Source organism: Mytilus trossulus, chromosome 12 (assembly GCF_036588685.1).
Source record: "Mytilus trossulus isolate FHL-02 chromosome 12, PNRI_Mtr1.1.1.hap1, whole genome shotgun sequence".
NCBI lineage: Eukaryota > Metazoa > Mollusca > Bivalvia > Mytilida > Mytilidae > Mytilus > Mytilus trossulus.
Window position 1 is genome coordinate 8,044,496 of NC_086384.1, and position 25,722 is coordinate 8,070,217.

At 30.8% G+C, this 25,722-nt stretch overlaps 1 protein-coding gene across 1 annotated transcript in view; it reads left to right on the forward strand.

Moving 5' to 3' along the window:
- The window catches only part of LOC134693380 (coiled-coil domain-containing protein 115-like), a 483,686-nt gene that overhangs the window by 66,770 nt on the left and 391,194 nt on the right, over positions 1–25,722 (forward strand). The window lies entirely within an intron of this gene.

A 25,722-nucleotide genomic window follows, 5' to 3' on the forward strand; every position in this document is an offset into this window, starting at 1 on the left:
TCAAATTTAGATATATTATACAAGGTACATCCTCGTACGTTGATTCTGAATAAACTCATATATACCAGGACTAAATTTAGTAGATACGCCAGACGCGCGTTTCTACAAAAGACTCATCAGTGACGCTCGAATCCAAAATAGTTTAAAATGCCAAATAAGGTACGAAGTTGAAGAGCATTAATATCAAAAATTCCTAAAAGTTTTACCAAAAACACCTAAGGTGTCTGATGGATAATTGTATCTTGCTCATTGGTAATCATACCACATTTTCTTAGTTTTATTCAAGCGAAAGATGAAAACTAAAGGACTTGAGTGCCCTTCACTGTACATGTTACGATACCTTGTTCATTGAATGTATAAATCAAGAATTGAAAAATGTAACGACAGCAAAGAGGACACAAAAGCACTTTTGTGCGATCAAAATACTTTTCTGCATTTACAAACACAAAGAACGCTCAAACCCACAACATTAGAAAGACAAGGATGATAAGATTTATGAGGGCTGGATGGGGGGTCTGTTATTCTGTTAACATTTAATTTTCACCCCTTTTTTCTCTAATCTTCAAAAAATCAACCCCTGTTTTCTAATCTTCAAAAAATTAACCCCTTCATTCTCTAATCTTCATTTTTTTGGCCCGTTATTCTCTAATTTTCATTTTTTAAGGGCATTATTCTTTAATCATTTAACCCCATCCAAACCCGCATTAATACAAAAAACATGCGAAACTTTCTGCACAAAATGGATCCTTAAGTTTAGCCTAATCCATCAAACGTCATTGACAACTTTGTCTGAGTGAGAGAGTTAATGCCCAATAATTTCATAACTCAAATATTTCAATCCCTCAGACTCTCTCCGTGTCGGATTTTCTCCAACACGAGGTTATGCGGCTATCGCAGAGCAGTGGACAATGTCAACAAAGCACTGACTCCTGAGTTGATCATACCCTCAAGGACTAACATTGAGTTCATCTGCAGCCGTATATTGGAATGTATTATGTTATACAAGTGGTGAGACTTTAATAAAATATTAGTCTGTATGATCTTTAATTTTCAAGACTGGCACTGGCGAAAGAGTTAATATGTCTGAAAACGAAGACGCTGTTATGCGGCAAACACAACGAAACACAAAAGATATTACATATCACCATATTAGAAAAGAGGTAGCGAAAACATTCAGGGTAAAGTTTAAAAGGAATCACTAGAAATAGTTAAGAAAAACTAATCATCAAGCGAAAACATGTTTTGCTGTTAGTACTTCTTAAATAAACTGTGTATACCAATACTAATTAATAAAATAGAAAATTTTGGTGAATGAAGTTGTTTTTTTGGAGAAATATAATGTTTTCATGGTCAAGGAAATGTTCTGTTACGAAAAAGCGAGAGAAAAAAACACCAACAGATAATCGTCCCTCTACTCTGACGGTATTTTGAGGGAGTTTTTCTTTAAAGATATTGACGATTAGCCCCAAAATTTTCAGGATTTTGAATGTACGTTTTTTTTTTTTAATAAACTAACTTTTAAATCTATTAGTCTCTGGGTGAGTTATCTCATGGACAATTATACCTCATTTTCTTACTCTTACTGTAAAGCTTTTATAATCGATTATTTTTTATATCAAAATAACAGTGCCATGACTCATGTTTATTTCTTCGTATTAAATATGTGGTGGTGATGTTTTAATTCTTAATAAAATATATATGTGCAAAGTATATATGTATTTTGTTAGGCTGAAGAATTTCAAACCGCCAATGATGACACAAATTACAAATTAAAATTTCAGAATCTTGTAGGGTTTTCAAAATAGAGAATCATTGATAAAATAATATATTAAGTAAAATGCTATCCATGCTGCACATTTTGTAAAGTTTTTGCCTCTAAGTATTACTATATAATGTATACATGTATTCAAATGTTTTACACAAATCTTTAAAGCATCGTCTTTAAGGTGGTATGGGAGTCTAAAATAAAAATGATAGAATTTGTTCATACTTTGTCAAAATGTAGTGACGTTGCGCACGATATTGGTGTCACTTTGGAAATATGGGTTAGATGGCGGGTTATTCAAATTCAAGCTCTTATCCCTTACAATAAATAGCCATGTTATGCATATCATTCGAAAGGAAATAAACCATAGAAATCAATAACATAGATGAATTTGTGCTTTGTCTATTTTTTAATGTAAAAAAATTCTTATTTCGATGCCTATAACGTCATTTTAAGGGTGTCCCGCTGTTACAATTTTGTTTTATGTGCGTCTTTGAAAGCCCAGTGCGGATTCATTAGTCTGTAGAATGGTTTGAAATTTTACAACTATATTGTATACATTCAACGTTAAATGAAGTAATAGACGTTTTTAAATATAAGAGTAGGAAGATCGTCAGAAAAGTTTAAACAAAAAAGAGAAAAAATGTCCGCATTTGCTGCTCAACCCGTAAAAAAGAATTTTGTCTTTAATTTCATAATATTTAACATACAAAAATGGATTTTAATATTATCAGAAAAAATATACATGTTCCGAAGAAGCTATCTGAAATTATCATTATGTAACTGCGGTCTTATTTTAAAAACATCGTCATTTTTCCCGTGTCCAATAAAATGTCCCGATGGACAAAATAACACAAAGAATAATTCAGAGGCTTTTTATCAAACGAAATTCTACTATATCTCAAATGTTTATCACCTGTTGACTAATATGAATGGAAAATACATTTAATTTCCTTTAAAATGATATGATATGTACTTTTGTTTGAATTGCAGGTAGAAAATCCGAAACGATCTAAGATGTCCAATGAAATGTCCCCGTAACCGTAATTTGACGTTCGCGTTATAATAACGTTAATCTGGTATACGACTTTTCTTGCATATTTGGCATAACATATTTAAATGAAATGGTCTGATCTATATAAAATAAAGTTCTCGTTTAATATGCATTAAAATGGAAGTCTGCATTGTCATGATTGTTTCAAGGATATAAGATGTCGAAATATCTAACTGGGATACTCCATCAAGACAAGGCCCCGGAGCTATAACATAGAGAAAGCTAAATTATGACCACACCCCACTTTATAAAAGCATGCAATATTAGATACATTGAAAAGGGAAATGCAAACAAAAGTGAGATCTTCTTAATTATCCTCCTCAGCCAGACGGTATCTGTAATTCCTAGCAATGCTATTAAAAAATTCGAAGCTATATACATGAATGAAAATTCTCACAATAAATCTCATGAGAAAAAGTACTCCTTAGTCGTGAACATATCAGTAAAACGTGCAATCATTTTTTCTTTTGTTGCATCGACTCATTTAACAAAAAATGTTATCAGAGAAATACTAGTATGCCATAAAATTTCAGTATAGCTTACGATCGTTTTTATTAATCTACTGTTAGTACAATCAACCTAGCAATGAGTATGAAAATTGGGTTATTATATTTAGAAGTAGTGTGACAGAATGAAGTTTATTTTTCGAATCTCCAACAGAATTGCCTGGTAAATAGGCATGTATATGAAAATTAAAAATTGTCTTTTGCCATAATTTGAGAAAGAACGAAAGAGAGAGAGAGAGATATAGAGTAGTTGTCCGACATATATGATGGATGGCACACAAACATGTAGCAGCTAGCTATAAGGTATTAATTTACAGACACTCCAAACTCATTCGAGAAAGAAAAAAATAACAATTCAAACTTTTATGTGCAAATATTTTTAAAATTGTTGTTGTGTAAAGTAGATCTTTTTTATCTTCACAAAACGCCACAAAACATAGCTTGTCGAAGATTGATTCTAACATCGCGATGACCGTGAGGGGATTAATTCCGATGTATTGTTGCCATAGAGATTTGACTTTCGTTTTTGATTGGAAACCGATCGCATATTTACGCGGATATCATCGATATATCGCTTGTTATAAATTCATTTCTGCAATGAATACTCATATGAACGGAAATTAATAAAACAAACATATTGTGTCGTTTGAAATATTTATATGCATTAAACTTTCTGTGGAACAACGTGATAAATAGTAGTTTTATTAGTAACGTCGTGTAACGCAAAGTGGCACCAATACCGTGCGTAACGTCAGTATCTATTGATACATGTTCAAAAATATTATAAAAATGATAGGTCACCGCGCATTTTCTCAAGCTACAGGTTGTGACAAAATGACAAATTTTGTATGGATTATACAGGAAAAACCAATATTTTGTGATTAGAAACTAAACGAAATGATAGAATTGTAAAATAAATTAGGAAAAGATAGCTTTCAGACAATGCTTTGAGAATATCAAAAGAAAAGATAGGGTCACCGTGCGTTTTTTCCGGCTAAAAGACAAAATAGGAAAATTTCATGTAGAGTCCTTCAGAAAATGCACTGTTTTAGAGTTACCTCCCTTTAAAATGCAAATTTGAAAATATTCAAAAATAACCAAAAATAATATACACTTGTAAAAATATTAATATTACTAAGTTACATTCTTATAAATTGGTTCTTTTAAATGAAAATTCACATAAATATCTGCATTACTGCATCAAATTTTGCTAACTTGATAGAAAATATGGACCTTAGATTCTCTGTTTTTTACAATCCAAGATAGCGAAAGACACCCATACCACCTTACACGCAAAATAAGGCACAAAACAGTCTTACTTTGCCAATACAACCTGTCATCACCGCGATCTGAACAGAGACAATTTACCTTATGACATTACCCAGTTTCACAATTTGAAACATAGCACTAATTTCAAATTCAATGGACTGAAACGATGGCCTTATCATACCATCTATTCGTTCTAACTTTCTTTAAGATTCCGTAGTGATGCGTGTATTTAACATTGACAGCCTTCAAACCATAACACGTTTCAATTACTTTACAAATGAAGATCTCAAATATTTTACAAGTAACATTTTATATGGTTAACTGATTTTAATGATGAAAGAACTCAACAACTCTATTGAATATTTATTTTCAATTTTGAACCCTGTTATATATTTTAAGAAGTCATAGGGTAAAAGTAATTCCCGATTCAAACTTAAATCTGTTTAGAAAAAGAGAATGTTTATACCTTTTTAACAAAATATTCGGTGTGAGGATAGAAAATCGATTTAGTTTGGAAGAAGTAAGCAAACTTTGATCAAGAAGCTGCTTTAAATAAGTAAGTATTTTATTTTGTTTTTAATGTATTTTAATAAGCCTCTAATCCAATGATATTAACTACATAAAATAAGAAATATTTTACATTTTATATGAACCATAAGTATCTGACGACCTTTATCGTTTCTATTCTGGTTATAAGATAATAGTTATCAAAGGTACCAGGATTATAATTTAGTACGCCAGACGCGCGTTTCGTTTACATAAGACTCATCAGTGACGCTCATATCAAAATATTTATAAACAATTCCAATAATTCGTTACAATCTGATGTTGGTGTATACGAACACTGAGGACATTTTTGTCCTAAATTCTTAGTTGATTAAATTATAAGAAGAGGAACAACCAAATTTAATGAACTCAATACACTTGGATTTTATTGTTGCATTCTTTAAGCTTTATCTGGATTTTAAGAATTGTACTTAAATAAGCAACGTCCCCATAACAATGAATCCTGAACCTGCCATTTTGACTAGAATTTTAAGTTTTCCTATCAATGATATGTGGATCTTTACTGGCATTCCGGTTCCCACCACGACGAAAACTGACCTACATGAAATAGCACAATTGTGCTGAAAGTGGCGTTGAACACCAAACATTCAATCCATCCCATAAAATTTGTAGCTAATACAATGCAGAATTATACGTCATATTTATAGATGACTGTTGAAGAGAAATTACCTTTACACTCCCTTTCTAGTATGTCGTATTAAAACATATATAAAGGCAACAGTAGTATACCGCTGTTCAAAACTCGTAAATCTATGGACAAAAACAAATTGGGGTAACAAACTAAAACTTAGGGAGACGCATTAAATATAAGAGGAGAACAACGACACAACATTAAAATGTAACACACACAGAAACGAACTAAGCATTAGACAAAATCCGATGAGAATGACAAATATAACATCATATCATATATTATTAGTTATGACTAACTCTTTCATCTTAAATTTTTATTATAGTGTCTCCGTATTGTACAGATGGACATCCGAAAGGTTCGAACATTTACAATGGATATTCAATGTCTGGAGTTACCAAGGTCTAGTATCCTCTTTGATTGTTTACAATTTATACAAATTTCAACATTCAGCTGTCTATTCTTTTTGTGGAAGTTACGAGCGTCTCGCTTCAAAGGTTGTTAAGCCTGATATCTATGTTTATAACTTCAAAGTATTTGATTAATTTTAATTTTTATTATTAAAATTTGAACACTTAGAGGGCAATTGGCTGTCAAATTCATGCTCACAGATTTGACTCAAATTCATATATTTAATATATTTCATAATAAAACGTATATCCAAATTATTAAAAGTCTTAAATAAACTATTCACAAGGCATGAGCTCGATAATTTGTATCATAGTTTCGTGTGTTTTTCAGTCTAGACACCGTCTAATTAAATATCGAGTTAACACAGGAAGACTGCCGAAGGTCTTTTGGATAAAACATAAATATAGATATACACAGATAGTGAACTCATGCAATAAGATTTTTCTAGGATTATTTGATTTTATTGCAGGTTAAGAATAAATGTTAATCATCGTTTTTAACTGTATAAGAATGAGTTTTTGAGAATAGAAATGATTTACCCTTGTATCACTTTCAATGTTGACTTCAGTTTCCATTTAATAACTGAACACGCATAATTCATGAGTAATCCATGTCTAGCTAAGGAGTTAAATTGAAGGTCATATGAAGACGGATTCAACGAGATAGAAATATTCACTTGCAAATGGATAATTCATCATCGATGTGTCTTAGCATATTTTGACAAAATTGAACCATGCTGACTGTTACATGTAAAAGCGAATTATCATTTCACAATTTCACTTTCATTGATGAGTGAACGAAAATAAATTACATTTTTTATATATATATTTCGTAGTTAGTAGCCCTTTAAGGCCAATCTACATCATATGGGTTACTAGTAGTTAATGTCTCAGATTTTGGTAATATTTAAATACATTTTGTGCTTGTTGAACTATAACTAAAAATTGAAAGATAATGCATTTATCTTTTTTTATTTCCAGAAATATATTTGATTGTTGTTTTTCCTTTCAATTAAGGTGAACATGGGTATAGAAAGAACATAAAATCGGCGTATAACGTTACTATCTTTGACTTTAATCGCCCAATATCCAATTGCTACTAATAGATTTTCCTTCATAAATTATATGTTTTTGATTTTTAAATTTTTGTTCTAATGATGTAAAAATTTGGTATTTGTTCGGCTTTCCATATTCAAGAATTCCACTGAGTCGTTAGTTTTCTATGTTGTTTCTTGTGTAATATTATTTGTCTTATTGTCTATTTCATTTTTATCCATGGTGTTGTCAGTTTATATTCCATTTATGAGTTTATCTGTTCCTCTGGTATCTTTTGCCCCTCTTTTAGGCTAATCCTCTCATGTAAAGGTAAAATACATCAAATACATCAAACATATCTATATTTTAAATGTATATTGATATTTTTGCATGTTATAGGAGGGATCCGTATGCGGCAAAAATGACTCCGTTTTAAAATTACATGGTATCATTTGCGCCAAAAATCAAACCTACGATGGCGCCAATTAGAGGGAAAATGACTTCTCTCCTCCTTTATTCGGATTTAGAACCAATAGTTTTCACGGCAAATGTTTCCTTTACTGAAACATACTTTTTTGGATGGAGAGTTGTCTCATTGACACTCACACCACATCTTCCTATATATATTTCGTCTTATTGTTGCTGCATGAGTATTCCCAATTCAATGTATGTAGTAGCGTGTACATTCACTTTATTGTTCGAAAAGTCAAACATTAAAGGATGAAATGCATAAAACAATTCATAATAATTTCTGTGGAATTCATATGCTCCATTATTGGTTTGTCTTGCTGTAGATAGAGTGTCAGCCCATACGGATGGTTGGAACAAAGCACTGTGTCATCAACATATGTGGTTAAAACATAATCAGCAAAAGCTTCCATGTTCTTCTCTTTTGGCATATATTGTATTAAATATTCTTCAAAGCAATTACTTTTCTTCTCTCTATGTACATGAATTGTCTAATGTATTTCCAGTCATTTCTCTCCAGATGCTCATCTTCATAGTGACATATCTCTGAAAATATGAATTTTTTTTAAGCCAAAATATTCATCATTAATATTTATGATAGATAGGTTTTCAGGTAAATTGGAGCAAATGAGTTCCGATTATTGGCGCAATTGGTACATTTGGAAAACCAAATTTGGCGCAAATGATACCCCTGAAAAACAGTTATTGGCGCAATAGGACTGCTGCCTTATAAATGAAATTCTATTATAACATGCTCTCCACCTCTTCAAGACCAGGTCACTTTTATGATAGAAAAAGTCACGCATCAAGATTTTGACTGGAGCCCTCATGGTTGGAGAAATAATCAGCTGATAGCTAAGGAAACTGTCGTCCCTATTCCGAATGATAAAATGGTAATTTTTCATTGCCTTCAAAGATTGGGTAGCCAATAGAAGAAAACTCAGGCGATCAATTTGAATAATACAGACAACTTTTAAATGACTATTTCACATATTATCCAGGGATAAAGAAAGGATATTTCAAACTAAGGACAGGATATATTGGACATCTTGTAAAAATTATATCACATACTTCTATCCTTGCAAAACTACAATCAGATTCAAAATGTAGCACGCTAAATACACTTTTAAAAATGTAAATTATTTAATTCAAAAAGATTTTTTTTTTCGAAAGACTAAGAAAGCTTAACGTTACCGATTTTATATTCAAAAGATTGATAAAAGGATATAATTTTTTTTTCTCAAAATAAACTAAGTACGGAGAAAATACAGGCTTGCCTATATTAAAAAGAACTTGTGTTTTATCCTTCGGAAAAAATCTTATATTTTTTTTTAAATACTTCTACTTGTTAATGAGTTTTTATCATTTAATTATCCTGCTGTATCAGTTTTACTATCAGCTGCATTTACCATACCATAATAGGCTTATGCTTCACCAAAAAAATCGCACTAGAACTTTTTGTCAAAGATATGGATGAAAACTCTCCACTATTCATTTTACATAAACATCATTTAAATTCAATGTACTTTAACGTAATTAAATTATTCTCAAATATTCCAGTTTTTGTGTTTCGAGAGTTAGACAGGGGCATGTTTTCTGCCTGACTGATCACCAGTCAGAGAACATGTCCATGTCTGGGTCCAGGATACAGTTAACCTACACTATCATGGCCGTACACACGATTCCAAGGTACCACTGGTAACTTAAATTGCCCGACATTGGTTATTCCTTTTTGCCTGTCTTTTTGTTTTATAACTCTTCGTTTTTTCAATAAGCTTTGTATTTTTTTCATATTTAAAAAGCATGTTATCTTCATTCTAAAGATATTTTATTTTGTCTTCTTCAGTATTATTCTTTCAATTTTTTGCTGTCCTTTCTGTTTCGTTTTCAATATATCTCAGTGGCAAATAGAGTCTTACTGCATCACACAATACTTATAATGAGCTGTCTTATATACGTAAATGTTGATTTTGTAAGGTTTTAGCATTTCTTTCAGTTAAACTATAGGTTTCATATTTACTTGAAGGAGAAATGTAAATAATATGAATTTCAACCTCGACGCTGATACATGTCAATTACACAAAGATATTAGGTGTCACGATGGCCGAATGGTCTAAGTTGTTAAGAGAACAAAATAGTTAATAATGTAATCACTAGCCAGTCAACACTGAGGTCGTGAGTTCGAACCCCGATCATGCAGATGCACTCGACTCCAGTCATTTAAAAATTATTATGATAGTCAGTTTTCTTATCAAAGGTCCTCGATTTTCTCCGGGCACTCCGTCGTCCTCCACCAAAAAAACTGGCCGACATGAAAAAGCACAAAATCTGTGCTTAAAAGTGGTTTAAAAACACAGAAAATCAAATCATATAGAAATTTATTTAACTTAATTTTTAAGATTATTTTTTAACGAAATTAATATGTATTCACAAACGAGCGCAAATATTGTCTGTAAATTTCCTTCAGTTTATGTTTTACACTTTTCTCTAATTCTGATAAACGTTCGTTAATTTCCTCTAGAAATAACAATGTCACTGCATTATCGAAATTCAGTACATATGCTATATTTTCCCTATTTAGTTCAACTAAATATTAGATTTCTTTTAAAGGGGCACTGCTGTCAAATTCATGCTCCCCGATTTTAATAAAATTCTCATATTTGATTTATAACAATGTTAAACAGTTAACCAAACTATTAAAAGTCTAAAATAAACAGGGCACGAGCATGGAAATGTGTAGATTCGTTTAGTGTGTATTTTAGTCTAGACGCCATCTAATTAACTATCCAGTTGACCTCTAACGTCACCCAATGACCATATTGGTGATGTAAACATGAATATAGGTATAAATAGATTAAGCAAACTCGTGCTGTTGGATTTTTCTAGGTCTATTTGATTTCATATTATAGATGAAAAAATGTTCATCATCGGTTTTACCTTTATAAGAATGATTGTTGTGTGGATCGAATCAGTCAATCAAATGATTTACCTTTGTTTCACTTTGAATTTTGACATTCTTTTCCTTTAAATAACTTTACACAAAAAATTCGCTTGTCATCTATCTCAAGCAAGGGGAGAAAAGTTGAAGTTCACATGAATACGGATTCAATGAGGTCGAATTACTCAATTGCAAGTGAATAATTCAACTTCGTACTTTATTTGGCCTTTTTAACTTTTTGGGATTCGAGCGTCACAGTTAAGTGTTTTGTAGACGAAACGCGCGTCTGGCATATATACTAAATTTAGTCCTGGTATATATGATGAGTTTATTAAGCAATGTTTTAGCTTATTTTGACAAAAATTGAACCATACTGGCTGCTAAAAGGCAAATTGTTATTTCACTATTTTGCATTTTAGTAATGATTGAGCCAAAACAATAATTAATTGTATTTTTCATATATCTCGTAGCCCTTTTAAAAAAATAAAATCTGAAATAAAAAAAAAAATCATAATACTAAATATATTCATTAAACTTGCTAGTCACCAGATAACACTCAACTGACTATAAAGGAAAATAATAAGCTGGGTGAAATTAATAATGTATTGACATGTACATTTTAGGAAAAACATAATAACGCTATTAAAATTAGTTAATTCTCATATTCTTTTTCATATGGACCTATTTTTAAGTATCTCTTTACGTTGTCTGGTTTCCCATTATAGTTAAAGTGTCTTATATTTAGCTCTTTTGGGTATCAGTCGTTATTAGGCAAACACTTTACAAGAAACTGAATAAAGTTAAGTTAAATGTTTCTCTAATTTTTACTCAATTTCTATTTTTCAGAATAATCATATGGAAATTCGATTAATTAGACGTGTACAGAAACAATCCGACCAATCCTTTATTATATATGTTGATGGTGATTTTGTGGGGTCCTAGCAATTCTTACGGTAAAGATGTAGCTATCATATTTACTTGATGGCGAAACGTAAATAATATAAATTGGAAACTTGACACTTATACATATACATATAAAACAAATAAAAGAAATTTAAATTAATGATCAAATTTTGACTGAAACCAAACTTGGTACTAGTATTAGAATTGTCAAAAAAAGCTATCTGTATCGATTGGTTTATAAATTATTCACCAATTAACATGCATTATCATCTGTATGTTTTCATTCAGTTTGTGTTTTACATTTTTCTCTTATTCTCTCTGGGAATAAAAAAAAAACACTTTTCTAAATTCAATAAAGGCTATATTTGTTCATTGTTAATTCTACACGGTACTGTAAGCTATGTGTATCCTCAAATTAATATGTTCTTCAAGAACAAACATACATAAATATATTTTTTATACTTTTCTCTAATTCTGATAAATGTTCTTCAGATTGCTCTGAGAATAACCATGTCACTACATTATCGAAATTCAGCAGAAACGCTTAACTTTCCCATTTGGTGCAACTGAATACTGTAAACCAACTTATTTTCGCGAGCGATTTATTTTCGCGACATTCGCGAGTAATATATCGCGAATCTTCGCGAATATGTATAACTTGGATCTTTCCTTATTTTACCACCTCACTAAATTAGTTAATCGCGAAATTTAATAGTCGAGAAGTGGACTAGATAGGAGGAATCGCGAAATTATGTATCCGCGAAAATAAGTTGGTTTACAGTAGTTGATTTCTTAGGCATCTGAAATAAAATATATATTCATATATATCAACATACTAGTTTTATTCGTCAAATCTTGTTTGTCATCGTCCAACACTTAACTGTTATTAAAAAAAAAAAAGATTTAGCTGATTAATTGCATCGGCATACGCATTCAACAAATTAATAACACTATCAAAACAACAACAAAAATACTCCTCATATTCCTTTATTCAGTTTATGTTTAATACGTTTCTCTTATTCTGATGAATGTTCCTCAACTTCCTCTGGGAATAAACCTTCCATTGCATTTTCTAATTTAAATATAAAGGCAACATTTTCCTAATTGACCCCATTGAATGGTAGATTTGCTTTGGCATCTGTAGTTTCTTTTTACCATCTTGTTGTAAGCTATGTGTATCCATAAATTAATATGTTAATCAAGAACAAACATACATTAGGGTCATATACTTTCATTCAGGTTATGTTTTACACTTTTCTCTAATTTTGATAAATGCATTATCGAAATTCAGTTGATAGGCTGTATTTTCCCCATTTTGCCCATCTGAATAGTATATTTCTTGGCATCTGAAATAAAAAAAAAATCATAATGCTTATTTTATTTTTATCAAACTTGATTGTCACCCTACAAACTACAAAACAAACAAAAAATAATCAGCTGGTTAAATGTATTTACATATAATTTAATTTGAATTATAAATTTATAAAGACTAGTAATAATAATCCATGGTCATATAAATTTTTAAACTTGACACTTATACATATAAACCAAATAAAGAAATTTCATTTTCAAGCTTAATTTTTAACTGAAACTAAACTCGGGATTAGCATATTCGAAGATTACAAGCTATTTGTATCGAATAATTAATAATTGTATTCACCAATAAACATGCATTATTGTCTGTATACTTTTATTCAGTTTATGTTTTACACTTTCCTCTAATTCTGATGAATGTCCATCAGATTCATATGAGAACAACAGTGTCACCGGATTATCGAAATTCAGTGGATAGGCTACACTTCCTCTTTTGGCTCAACTAAACAGTTGATTTCTTTGGAATCTGATTTTTTTTTTTTAAAAGTATCATTATACTAGTTTTAATCATCTAATCTTGCTTGTCAACCTATAACACTTATCTGACTATCAAGTAAAATAATCATGATTATTAAAAATGTATAAATACATATGTATAAAGAATAAAAAAAAATATCGCTACTAAAATATATCAATGGTCACCTTATTTTTAATTGTTCAAAATACTAGTATTATGTCTATAAATATAGGTGCCTTTCCTTTTTAATTACAAAATATGGTATGTTTTACTCAAGAACATTATATGACTAATATGCACAGAAAAAAACTTTATATATATCATTAAAATACATTTTTTTATATGGACTTATTTTGAGATATTTTTTTAACTTGTCTGGTTTCATAGTAAAGTAAACGCGTCCTCTTTTTATGTCTAAAGTATGTGTCGTTGTTTAGCAAACATTTCACAAAAAGCTAAATAAAATCAAAGCTGATTTTTAATAAATTTTTACCCAATTTATACTTTTCCAGAATTAGCTTGGTTTCAATTTTCGAAAACATAACCTATCACCTATTTCTGTATAACACCAAACCAATACAAATGAACCAACCATTTATATTTCATTCATTACAGCTATGAGAATGACTTTTTATTTCTCAATTTGAAGTCATATTTTCAACAGCCAAAACAAGCAATAAAAGCCGACAAAGCTTGTCATATTCCATATGAATTATAACGTTGATGCTACCCATCCATTTTCCATGACATGTTTGAATGAGACGGTATTCATTGTTTTAACCGATTCAATTTACGAACAATTTTAAAGAGTCATTCTCTGTAAGCATGAAAATCATGTGGAAATGACATGTCACAGAATTAGTTCAAAATTTGTAAAAATGATCTAACAGTTGAGATATACTGAAAAATACAACCAGTTTCGTGAAAATTTTTGTGGTTGCTATGGTAACGGCTTGAACACTTTTTGGTCAATTTTGGCAAGGAAAAAAGGCTAAAAATGTGCAATTTTAGTTAGATAAATACGACCTTCAAGAGAATAAAAAAGAAAATTTTGTTTGCTATTATGAATAAGTATGGTAACGACATATTTAAAAATTGCATTTACAAAAATATATTTAAAAGCATGTATGGCAAGAACCTAGCTCCAAAAAGGGTCAAATTCCATGTGTATTGAAAATCCAATTTTACCCTGTTTTGAAAGCATCGAAAATTTTCAACCCAGATTTTCACAATATGGTTAAGATAATTTTTGAATAGTTAAACCATTGCTTAATCAAAATACAAAAAATTGGGAGGGGTATATTTGAAAATTTTGTTAAATTCAATTTTTTGAAAACATGGTTTTTCGAAATTGCTGTTTTTCATATTGTTACAAAAATAATATTGAAATTGACAAAAATGCTTTAAATGTCTGCAAATACTTAATCTTGATCATTCTCAGAAAAAATACAATTAAATATAACAACTGCTGAACCCTAAAAGCTCAATTTAAAGCCCCTTTTAGTTATTCCTGTGTATCAGGAGTAGTTTCCCCTGAATCACTCTTCAGACAAGAAGACACTTTTATTGTTTGTCTATCTGATGAGTTATGCCTTTTTCTACTGATTTTTATAGTTCGTTCTTATGTTGTACTGTTATACCACTGTCCCAGGTTAGGGGGAGGGTTGGGATCCCGCTAACATGTTTAACCCCGCCACATTATTTATGTATGTGCCTGTCCCAAGTCAGTAGCATGTAATTCAGTGGTTGTCGTTTGTTTATGTGTAACCTATTTGTTTTTCGTTTTTTTTTATATAAATAAGGCTGTTAGTTTTCTCGCTTGAATTGTTTTACATTGTCTTATCGGGGCCTTTTATAGCTGACTATATGCGGTATGGGCTTTGCTCATTGTTGAAGGCCGTACGGTGACCTATAATTGTTAATGTTTGTGATATTTTGGTCTTTTGTGGATAGTTGTCTCATTGGCAATCATACCAGATCTTCTTCTTTTTTATATACAAACGTTTTTGTTTGTCTACAGAAAACAATTCCAATTGTCATGATTGTAGGACGATGACAAATGTATTTAAAGTACTATAAACACAATAGAAAGTGTTTTGTTTACCGCTCTCGGTTTAATCACAAATAAGACTGTTGAAAACATTCCTGGTGCTTTACTGAACTTGTGAAAATGAAATCATTCCATCAATTGGTTATTGTGCTAAATTATTTTAGTTGAAATTTTACAAATGTTTTTTTTTGTAATGTTTAACACATTCCCAACAATTGCTCATGCAAAATGCCATTTGATGGAGAAAGGAAAAGGAAAACTCTGTGCCTGGTGTTGAGTGAAATTGGAACACACCAAACATGTAGACAAGAAAAAGAAGAGATTGGGGCTACCAGTACTTGCTGTGAACCTGATGACAAGAGGAAATGTTCTTCCAGAAAGAGACATACGTACTTGTGAAACTAAAACAATATCAAATCTTTAACTGTATGAAATAATTGATGTGGGGGTTGGTACAAGGAACGGGACTTCAAGCCAAGATCACCATTTATAGCAGTATCTACCTGTCTATCAAACAGCTGCGCCATGAGTGCATGATACGTCCGTCATATTTTCAAAGAATAAAGTTCAATTACTTCTCAATGTCATATTAGCTAATGTATGAAAATCAAAAGTTAACTTGCATCAATAGATATAAACAATTCACCAAAGTTTTATGATATTGCCGAAAGCATTTTTGAGTTATTATTAAAAAAAAACCTTATAAATCCCCCTATCTTATGAATAAAACATTATGACTTGGAAATGTAAATTGTAAAATTTGTAAAATTATAAAGAAAGCTTACATCAATAGATATAAATAATTCATCAAAGTTTCATAAGAATTGCTGAAAGCATTTTTGAGATATTGTCTGAAAAGTGGAAAATCCCCCTTTTTGACTCACCTGACCCGAAGGGCCAAGTGAGCATTTCTCATCACTTTGGTCCGGCATCCGTCGCCTGCCGTCGTTAACTTTTAAAAAAATCTTCTCCTCTGAACTAATGGGCCAAATTTTACCAAACTTGTCCACAATCATCATTGGGGTATCAATTTTAAAAAAAATGTGTCCGCTGACCCGGCCCGCCAACCATGATGGCCGCCATGACTAAAAATACAACATAGGGGTAAACTGTAGATTTTTGCATATATCTCTGAAACCAAAGCATTTTGAGCAAATCGACCTGGGGTGGGGGGGGGGGGAATTGTTAATCAGGTCAAGTTCTATCTACACTGAAATTTTCAGATGAATTGGACAACCCGTTGTTAGGTTGCAGCCCCTTAATTGGTAATTTTAAGAAAATTTTACAGCTTTTTGTTATTATCTTGAATATTATTATAGAAAGAGATAAACTGTTGTCAGCAATAATGAACAGCAAAGTAAGACATAAAAATAAGTCAACATACCCAAGATGGTCAATTGACCCCTTAAGGATTTATTGCATGAATTTTATACATTTCTTTAAAATATTTTCATAGTATTTCCCACTGTAACTACTAGGCCAAGTTCATTATAGATAGAGATAATTGTAAGCAACAAAAATGTTCTTTAAAGTAAGATCTACAAACACGTTACCATCACCAAAACACTATTTTGTCATGAATTCATCTATGTCCTTTGTTTAACATGCACATATACCAAGGTGAGCGACACGTGCTCTTTAGAGCCTCTAGTTTTATGAATAAAATCCTGTATACTGCATACCTGCCAACTGTCACTATTTGCGGGGGATTTCCCCCATGAAGGCTCCGAAATGGAAATTTTGAAAGAGCAATTTTGTTCACAATTTTAAACAAAACATTTGATTTTACAAGGGCTATAGGATTGTAACAGAATGAAGAAGCCTAAAAACAACATTAAAATATATATTAAGGCCCCCTTGAAGGTTTTGTAAGACTGTAAAAGCAATATTGCACGCTAAACTACCATGGGCATTTTGAAAAGTTAACAGCCTAAACAGGTATGATACTGGAAATGTAAAATCTAGAATTAAAAAACAAAAAGGAGTCCATGTCAAAAGATATAAACAATTCACTAAAATTATTTGCAAGTTGGTAAAAGCATTTTTGATTTTTGTCCGAAAACTGGAAAATTATCCTTTTTTAATGAATAAAACCCTATAAACTTAGAAAGGTAAAATCTAAAAATATTTAAAACAAAAGGGATCTCAGGTCAATAAATATAAACAATTCACCAAAGTTAAATGCAAATTGATAAAAGCGTTTTTGAGTTAAATGTCCCAAATGTTGATGACGGACGGACAATGAAATTGAGACTGAAAATGTGTCAAAGAGACAACAACCCAACCATAGAGTAGACAAAAGCTGATGGCCAGCAATGGGTCGTCAATATGTATCTTTATTCTCATAAACCAAAGTACAATGCAGTATACCAAAATACATCCTGTAAACAGGCGTATAAAAAGTAGCACAATTCTGTTGTTGACTAAACAGGTCAGGACATGTATTTCCATTCTCTAAAGTTAACCTCAACCAAATGTGATAAAACTTAATCACAATGATAATTACTACAAAATACAGATCAAGTTTGAATTTTTGTGATGTCACTTTAACTATTCAAGAGTTTGCCTGTATGCTAAACTTTTGAGACTACAAGCCGGAAGAATAATTATTTAAAAAAGTTTAGTTGGAAAAGAAGAATTTTACTTGTAGTTTAGTGCACAGACTGCGAGTTATATGTCCTTTAACATATAGAAGAATTTCTAAATTTTTCAATTCAGTTCTCCAACTTATATGTAAGTTTACCTAAACAAAATGTTATGAATTGTATACTCAATACTTATTGCCACACAATCGGACCAAGTACACATTGCATCACTCTCAACATCCCTCAATTATGTCTTATTATAACTTTATGCAAGCAAGGTCATTATATGTGTCCAATGGAATTTATTTAAATAACGGAAAAAACCCATTGCTTTCATGTTTCACTTTGCGGTAAAAATTTCCTAAAAATCGCCATATTTGGACGGAGCCCGGTGATGAATTTGTATTCTATATTCATATCTGTAGATTTAATTTATAATTTTACTGAAGATTAAATGTATAATTTGCCCACTGTTAATTTTTGAAAAGGTTGAAAGATCAATTTATCATTTAAAGCATTATAAAATTAACTAGGTTAACAATGATAGATGGTTTGTATGCCGCTTTCAGCAATATTGTGATATTTCGAGATGTTTTGGATGCAATTAGATGTCCTGAATATTAGTTCTCCACCAACCAGAATCAACATTAAATATTATACAAATTACAATTGGTTCCCTGGCCCAAAGGAGATATGTTAATTTGTTCACCATGTTTCCCCCGAAGTTAGTGTCCGAGGGAAAATGTGTCTGATTTAGGGTAAACAAATCTAGGGAAGCCGGTTAGTGTCAGGGTAGAGTTTTATTCTTAAACTAAGCTAACTTGTTTAAACGACTTAGCTAAGTTGTTATAACGACTTATCATATTTATCTTGTTATAACAACTTAGCTAACTTGTTTAAACGAGTTGGCTAAGTTGTTATAACAAGATAAATATGGTAAGTCGTTATCACAACTAAGCTAAGTCGTTATAACGACTTAGCATATTTATCTTGTTATAACAACTTAGCTTACTTGTTTTAACGACCTAGCTTACTTGTTTAAACAACTTAGCTAAGTTGTTATAATGAGTTAGCATATTTATCTTGTTAATACAACTTAGCTAACTTGTTTAACGACTTAGCTTACTTGTTTAAACAACTTAGCTAAGTTGTTATAACGAACAAGCATATTTATCTTGTTTTAACAACTTAGCTAACTTGTTTTAACGACTTAGCTTACTTGTTTTAACAACTTAGCTAAGTTGTTTCAACGACTCAGCATATTTATCTGGTTATAACAACTTAGCTAACTTGTTTTAACGACTTAGCTTACTTGTTTAAACAACTTAGCTTACTTGTTATAACGACTTAGCTTACTTGTTATAACGACTTAGCTAATTTCACTCGTTATAACAACTTAGCTGACTCGTTATTCATTCTTTGCTTCATTTACTTTTTATCTTACTATAATCATTGCTGTACTAATTTTGTAGAAATTAAAAATATTTCTCTGAATAAAAACTATAATATCTTAATCTTACTATGTTGGATTTAAACCTATTATAGTATTTGGATCAACAAATGTATGCATTATTTGACAGAGATCAGTTGTCATTATCAATAGCACAATTAATAATGCAAGTTAATTCCATCACGTCAAGTTATCGAAACATAAGTTTTGATAGCAATAGTTTAGTATGGTTATCAGAAAACAATTGCGACACATACTATGTTAAAAGAAAAGGCAGATAATTGAAAGCTTGCAATTCTGTCGTTCATTATAAAGTTACCAGTTTCCAACAACTGGCTGGCAAAATGTAGATTTCAGTTGTCTAATCAGGGAATGTATGAAAAAAGTTAAGACAATATCATTAGAAGGATTGTTTTTGGTCATTTTTCGTATAAAAAACATGATATTTATATCTCATTTTTTTTTTTTCATTGACTACATGTATGTAAGGTATCAGAATGTGTGTAGTTTATTTTCATGTTATTATTTGATCATAACTAATCATCTGATATGATGAGCATTGCAATAATAACAGTTATGCCTGGATTTTTTTCCCTAAAATAAAAAAAAATTAAAAAAAAAAATTCAAAAGTGACCTTTTTTCAAACAAAATTAAAAAAAAATTAAAAAATATACCCTCTGAGATATTTTTGTCAAGAATGCATCATATGCAATATTTTATAATGATCATCTTCGTTTATGCCAAAAAATCTGGAAAAAAAAATTTTGAAGCCATAAAATTGGGTTATTTTGTGATTTTTTGCAAATCTTGATTTTTTGAAAAACATCAAATTTTAAATTTCAAATTTTTTACTTTAGATGAAAAAACTTTCGAAACTTTCAAATGTATTTTAAAACACTAATATATAATAGCTGAAGAGCAAACGAAAATTGGGGATAGATGTGTCCAGTGTATTGGGAAAAAAGCGGCAAAAAAAGGTAAAAATGGAGTTTTCATCGAGCATTTTTGGCGTTTTTCAACCAAAATTAGAGCAACTTGTTTCCATGGCAACCAACACTTCAAATTTTTAAATGAGTATTATTTTTGTTGTCAGTGCACCATTACTAACCCATGATCTGAAAATAAAGGATATCCATGAGTATGCATTTCTCATTTTCTTTGAAATCCTTTGATGCTTACAGAGAATGACTCTTAACACCTAACTGTTTTAAAGTTCCAGAAACACACCTCATTTTAAAAACATGAAATCTATTTAAAAGAGTTCAACTCATTTTCGACTGTTTATGAGAAGTCTATTACGTTTTGAATTTTACTCAGACTCAAATAATCTGAGTTTTTAAAGATAATCTTATTTATTGACATTTATATTTTTCAAGAGTACCATTTTTCAACGTTGGAAAAACAATATTACCAAATTTTTAAATCTACATTATGCAGAAATATTTAGGGATTTTTATTCAAATGTAAAGGGTTCCACTTCGTCAATACCAAAGTTAACTAATTGTTAACTTTTTTCTGTCTCACCAAACATCTTTCGCCTTATCTCCATATAAGGAGAATCATAACAGAATAAGATAGTATATGCAAATGGTGCTCCACATGGGTTTGAACAGTCTCCTAGTAAAACTGTTTATCGGTAATTCGTATATTTTCCCTTTGATCTTACTGCCTATCAACGTACTGACTGTATCACTGAAAATATTAGGCAATACATTGCGTGACGTCATAACATTGCGTGACTTCATAATTACCGATAAACAGAATAATAGGTAGTTGAGTTTTTGATACTGAATATATCATGTGGAATATCTTAACTCGCCCTAACTGGCTCGTCTAGATATTCAACATGATATAGTCAGTATCAAAAACTCAACTACCTATTATTCTATATATCTATGATATTTACTAGACGGAGAAATGTAAATATCATAAAATATTATACGATGGATTAAGGTTCATCATAACAAATTGACAAATATGGCCGAATTTTTAAATCAATTATTACTCTGTGTGCAAACTTATCTGTGCAGTTTGAAAAGTTTTAAGGCCTAGCATTTTTTTTATACTTCATCTACATCTTGTATAATCTGTATGTTTTACACTTTTTCCTAAATGTAATTAATAGTCACTTGGGAATAACTGTCTCAATGCATTTGCAGCATTCACTACACAGTCTATATTTTCCCACTTAGTCAAACTGAGTAGAAAATGTGTTTGGCATCTGGAAACAATTGCTTGTGTACTGTTTATTGTCTTCTAATCGTTTTTCGCATTTTTTTGCCATGTCAATGTCATTTTCTTTTTTGATTAATGAGTTTGACTATACCTTTGGGACATTTCGCTTCTCTTTTACAGGAAACAGCAATAGTTTTAGAAATATCTATAAAGCTATGATTAGATAACAAAAAGTATTGCAGATGTGAAATATATAATTCGTTAAATTGAGAATGGAAATGGGGAATGTGTCAAAGAGACAAAAACCCGACCATAGAAAAAAACAACAGCATCAGCTTATTTTATTGCTAAATATAAACATTTAAATTTCATTCCAATTCAGACATCACTTAAGGCCTGTCGACAAACCATAAGTTAAAATGAAACTACAGGATATAATAAGTAAAACGGATTTTCCCCCTTGAATTAAAATGAAGCTGATATATTAATAGATACAGAATATTTAGCACATCAAGCCACCAAAACATCTTTTTCAGGAAAAAAATAGATATTTTACATTATATTCATTTAATTTTAACTTTTAATAGAAACTGCTTAGAAATCATATTATTATTAGAGTCGATATCGAGTTATGCCGGGGAAATGGGCAACGAAAATGAAGATTTGTAAGCTAATATATCTATCTTTTAATAACGTATAGATTTATACCACTATGTAAAGAGGATATGAAAACTGCCATGAAAAATACTGAAACTTAGGATATCACTTTTCTCGTACTTTGAATATATTATAAAATTGAGAATGGAAATGGGGAATGTGTCAAAGAGACAACAACCCGACCATATATATAAAAAAAAAAAAAAAAAAAAACAGCAGAAGGTCACCAACAGGTCTTCAATTTATCGAGAAATTCCCACACCCGGAGGCGCCCTTCGGCTGGCCCCTAATGTTGATTATGACTAATTATGTAATTATGACTACTTAAATTAGTAATTATGACTACTAAAATTAGTAATTATGACTACTAAAATTAGTAATTATGACTACTAATATTAGTAATTATGACTACTAAAATGAGTAATTATGACAACTAAAATGAGTAATTATGACTACTAAAATATTAAATTTCTTAGACAGTGCAACCTGTGAAATCCGACTCACTGAGGGACCAGAATAAAATGTCGAATTAAGCAGGGTGTTTGAATACTTATATTTTTTTGGCAAGGATAGCCATATTTTGGGACCATGAAAATAAGTCGGTTAAAGCAGGATGTTGGAAATTTTAGGTGTCGGATAAGGCAGGTTATATTGTACCAATAAATAGGCACAGTATGATGTATGACATTAGAACTTTATATGATTACCTTTTTTTTTTAATTAAATCAATTGAATAAACTTACTCTTTTATTTTATTTTTTTATATCTAACACCAAAAATCATGAACCCGCTGGAGGAGTTTATCTTTATCATTTAGAAATCATTATCCGTCCCATAAAAAAATATAGATTAATAAATATATGTATCGGTAAAACTAATTCTAATAATCTTGCAATATGTTCACCTCATGAATGTAAAAACTAAACATTAACAAATGTAATCAATGGTCATGTTCTTTTTAATTTGAGTAGTATTATGTCTATAACTATTGCTGCCTACATTCTTATCAAATTCATTTATAAGAATGTTGTAGACATTGCATGAGACATGATATGCCTATATATAGAAATAAAAACTAAATAATGTTATTAAAAAACTATTTAGATATGACTTTTTTGACTTCGGTCAGCTACAAACATAAAGTCTTATTTCTAACGAATCTGATGTTTTTTGTGAAAACTATTCAAAAATGGTTCCCCTAATTTTGTTTCTCAGTAGTCTGTAACGTCTTGAATAGACTCGAATAATGTGTCTTGACGGGAGAATACAAGTATCAAGCATTGGTGTAACGAATGAAAATAGGCTACTGTTACAGATATGTGATTCTGAAGACATGTGTCGACCATTGTCGATGTGGTCAGACACTGGAGAGAACATTCAGGACTGTCCACTAGCTGACGTGGAGAATAGCCATGATAACAGAAACAAGCGAAGCAGTTGTTACATTGCCTGATATACGCTCTATTCAGTTTGTTCACCATGGCACCAGTGCATGTGAAGTCCCATGGAGTCACAATTGTAAAGGACGTGATAATATTTGGCGGGGAGGGGAAAGTTTATTTTCTCAGTACGACTGGAAGTCTTCTGAAAACTTTCAATGTCGGAAGTGGACACTTGTATTCATTGCAGGTTAATTAGGCCAATACGATATATTGCTGCCATTCAGACGGTGGTATACTTCGCTGCATTGATTTTAAATTGGACTGTAATAATCTCCTCTACGTCATCTTATTTTGCCAGACCAATAGACATATCATTTGACCGAAAAGGCAATGTCTCCGTTGTAACCTGGAAATCAAACAGATTACATCGTCTGTCATCAGATGGGAAATTCTTTGACATCCTTCTCAAGGCTAAATGAACCGTTTGCAGTTGCCTTCACCAAGAATCATACCCAACTGTACATAGCGAACAACCTGGTTATTGAAATTAAAGAAGTATTAATATTTGTTTGTGCATATAAACTGCGATTAACTCTTAAAACTGGCAAAACTAGTATCATTATAAAATTGGTAAAATTGCCTGCATAAAATTTGCAATCAAGTACTGTCGCCAATGTTAAAATTGTTACTTGATTTCAAAAAATTACATGAACACATACTTAACACGAATTTAGTTGATGTTAATACTTTAATGCATTTGTGTAAAGTAGTTATATAGGAAGAAAATGTTTATTTACTCATAATTGTAAAGATATTTTAGAGTACGCAGTTCAAAAAAACAAAGTTTTGTAAACAGTTAATTGATTATCGGGAAGTTTTACACTCCTGCTTAAGAGTCTGCGTACTCCCGTCTTCGGAAGAAGAAGAAAATAATGTGATAATTGTACATCGGGTTAACAACTGGTTATAAACCTCTTCTACTTCTTCTTCATTGTTACAAGGGAGATAACTCTAAATGTTTTAAATAATTGTCGACATCTTTTATGAAGTTATATTTATGTAACGTTTTGAACTACAATAAACGGGTAAATAAGTTGATAACAAATAGAAACCATTGATACTGATTTTTTTTACCTTTTTATGAAGAACATTGAACTGATTATTATCGTGTTTTGTTATGAGAAGATGATAATGAGACAACTTTCACCGGCGACTAATTGATGTAGATGTCACCGAATGGCCTTCAACAATGAGCAAGATGTATATCGCATAACAAACCGACATTGTAAAATAAAAAGATACATTTCACATAGCAGGACTATTAGATTTTTCATTACATTTGCCATTTGTGGTATTTTGGGGCCTTGTGAATAAATGTAAATACATAATAGGTCACTGTATTCCATGTTTTCATTTAAATATGTAAATCAGGGTTTAAGTAAGAGCAAACCAGTATTACCAAATTGAACTTTATGAATTTGATGTGTTACATGTATTTTTTTGTTTCATCGAACATCTCTATGATATGTTGATTTTTGCATGTGTCAAAGACGATATATTTATATTTTCATTCACTGGTGAAAATATGGACGTTTGTAAAGACAAAGTCTGCATTTTGTTATATTGCTAATTTAAAAAGTGTGAAGAATTACATTTTAGCTGTTTTTGGAGTGGCTGTTGTATGTTGTATGATTAAGTTTTATTAACTATTCATCTTTTGACTTGTTGTGTTTGTTTAGCATCGAAAAGTGGAATTTGATGCGACTGTCATACAAGTGAGAGGTTTAGCGGTACTAACCAGGTTCAGTCAACCATTTACTAAATTTTAAAATGCCTGTATCAATTTAGGAATAAAACATTTGTTGTCCATTCGTTTGATATGTTTTGTCATTTGATTTTGTCATTCTATTAGGAACTTCCCGTTTTGAATTTTCCTAGGAGTTCAGTATTTTTGTGATTTTACTTTTTATATGTATTATTATACAACGAAAAAGTGAGACTTTTATGCTGCATTGTCTTGTGTTAATACCAGAAAATCTGATAAA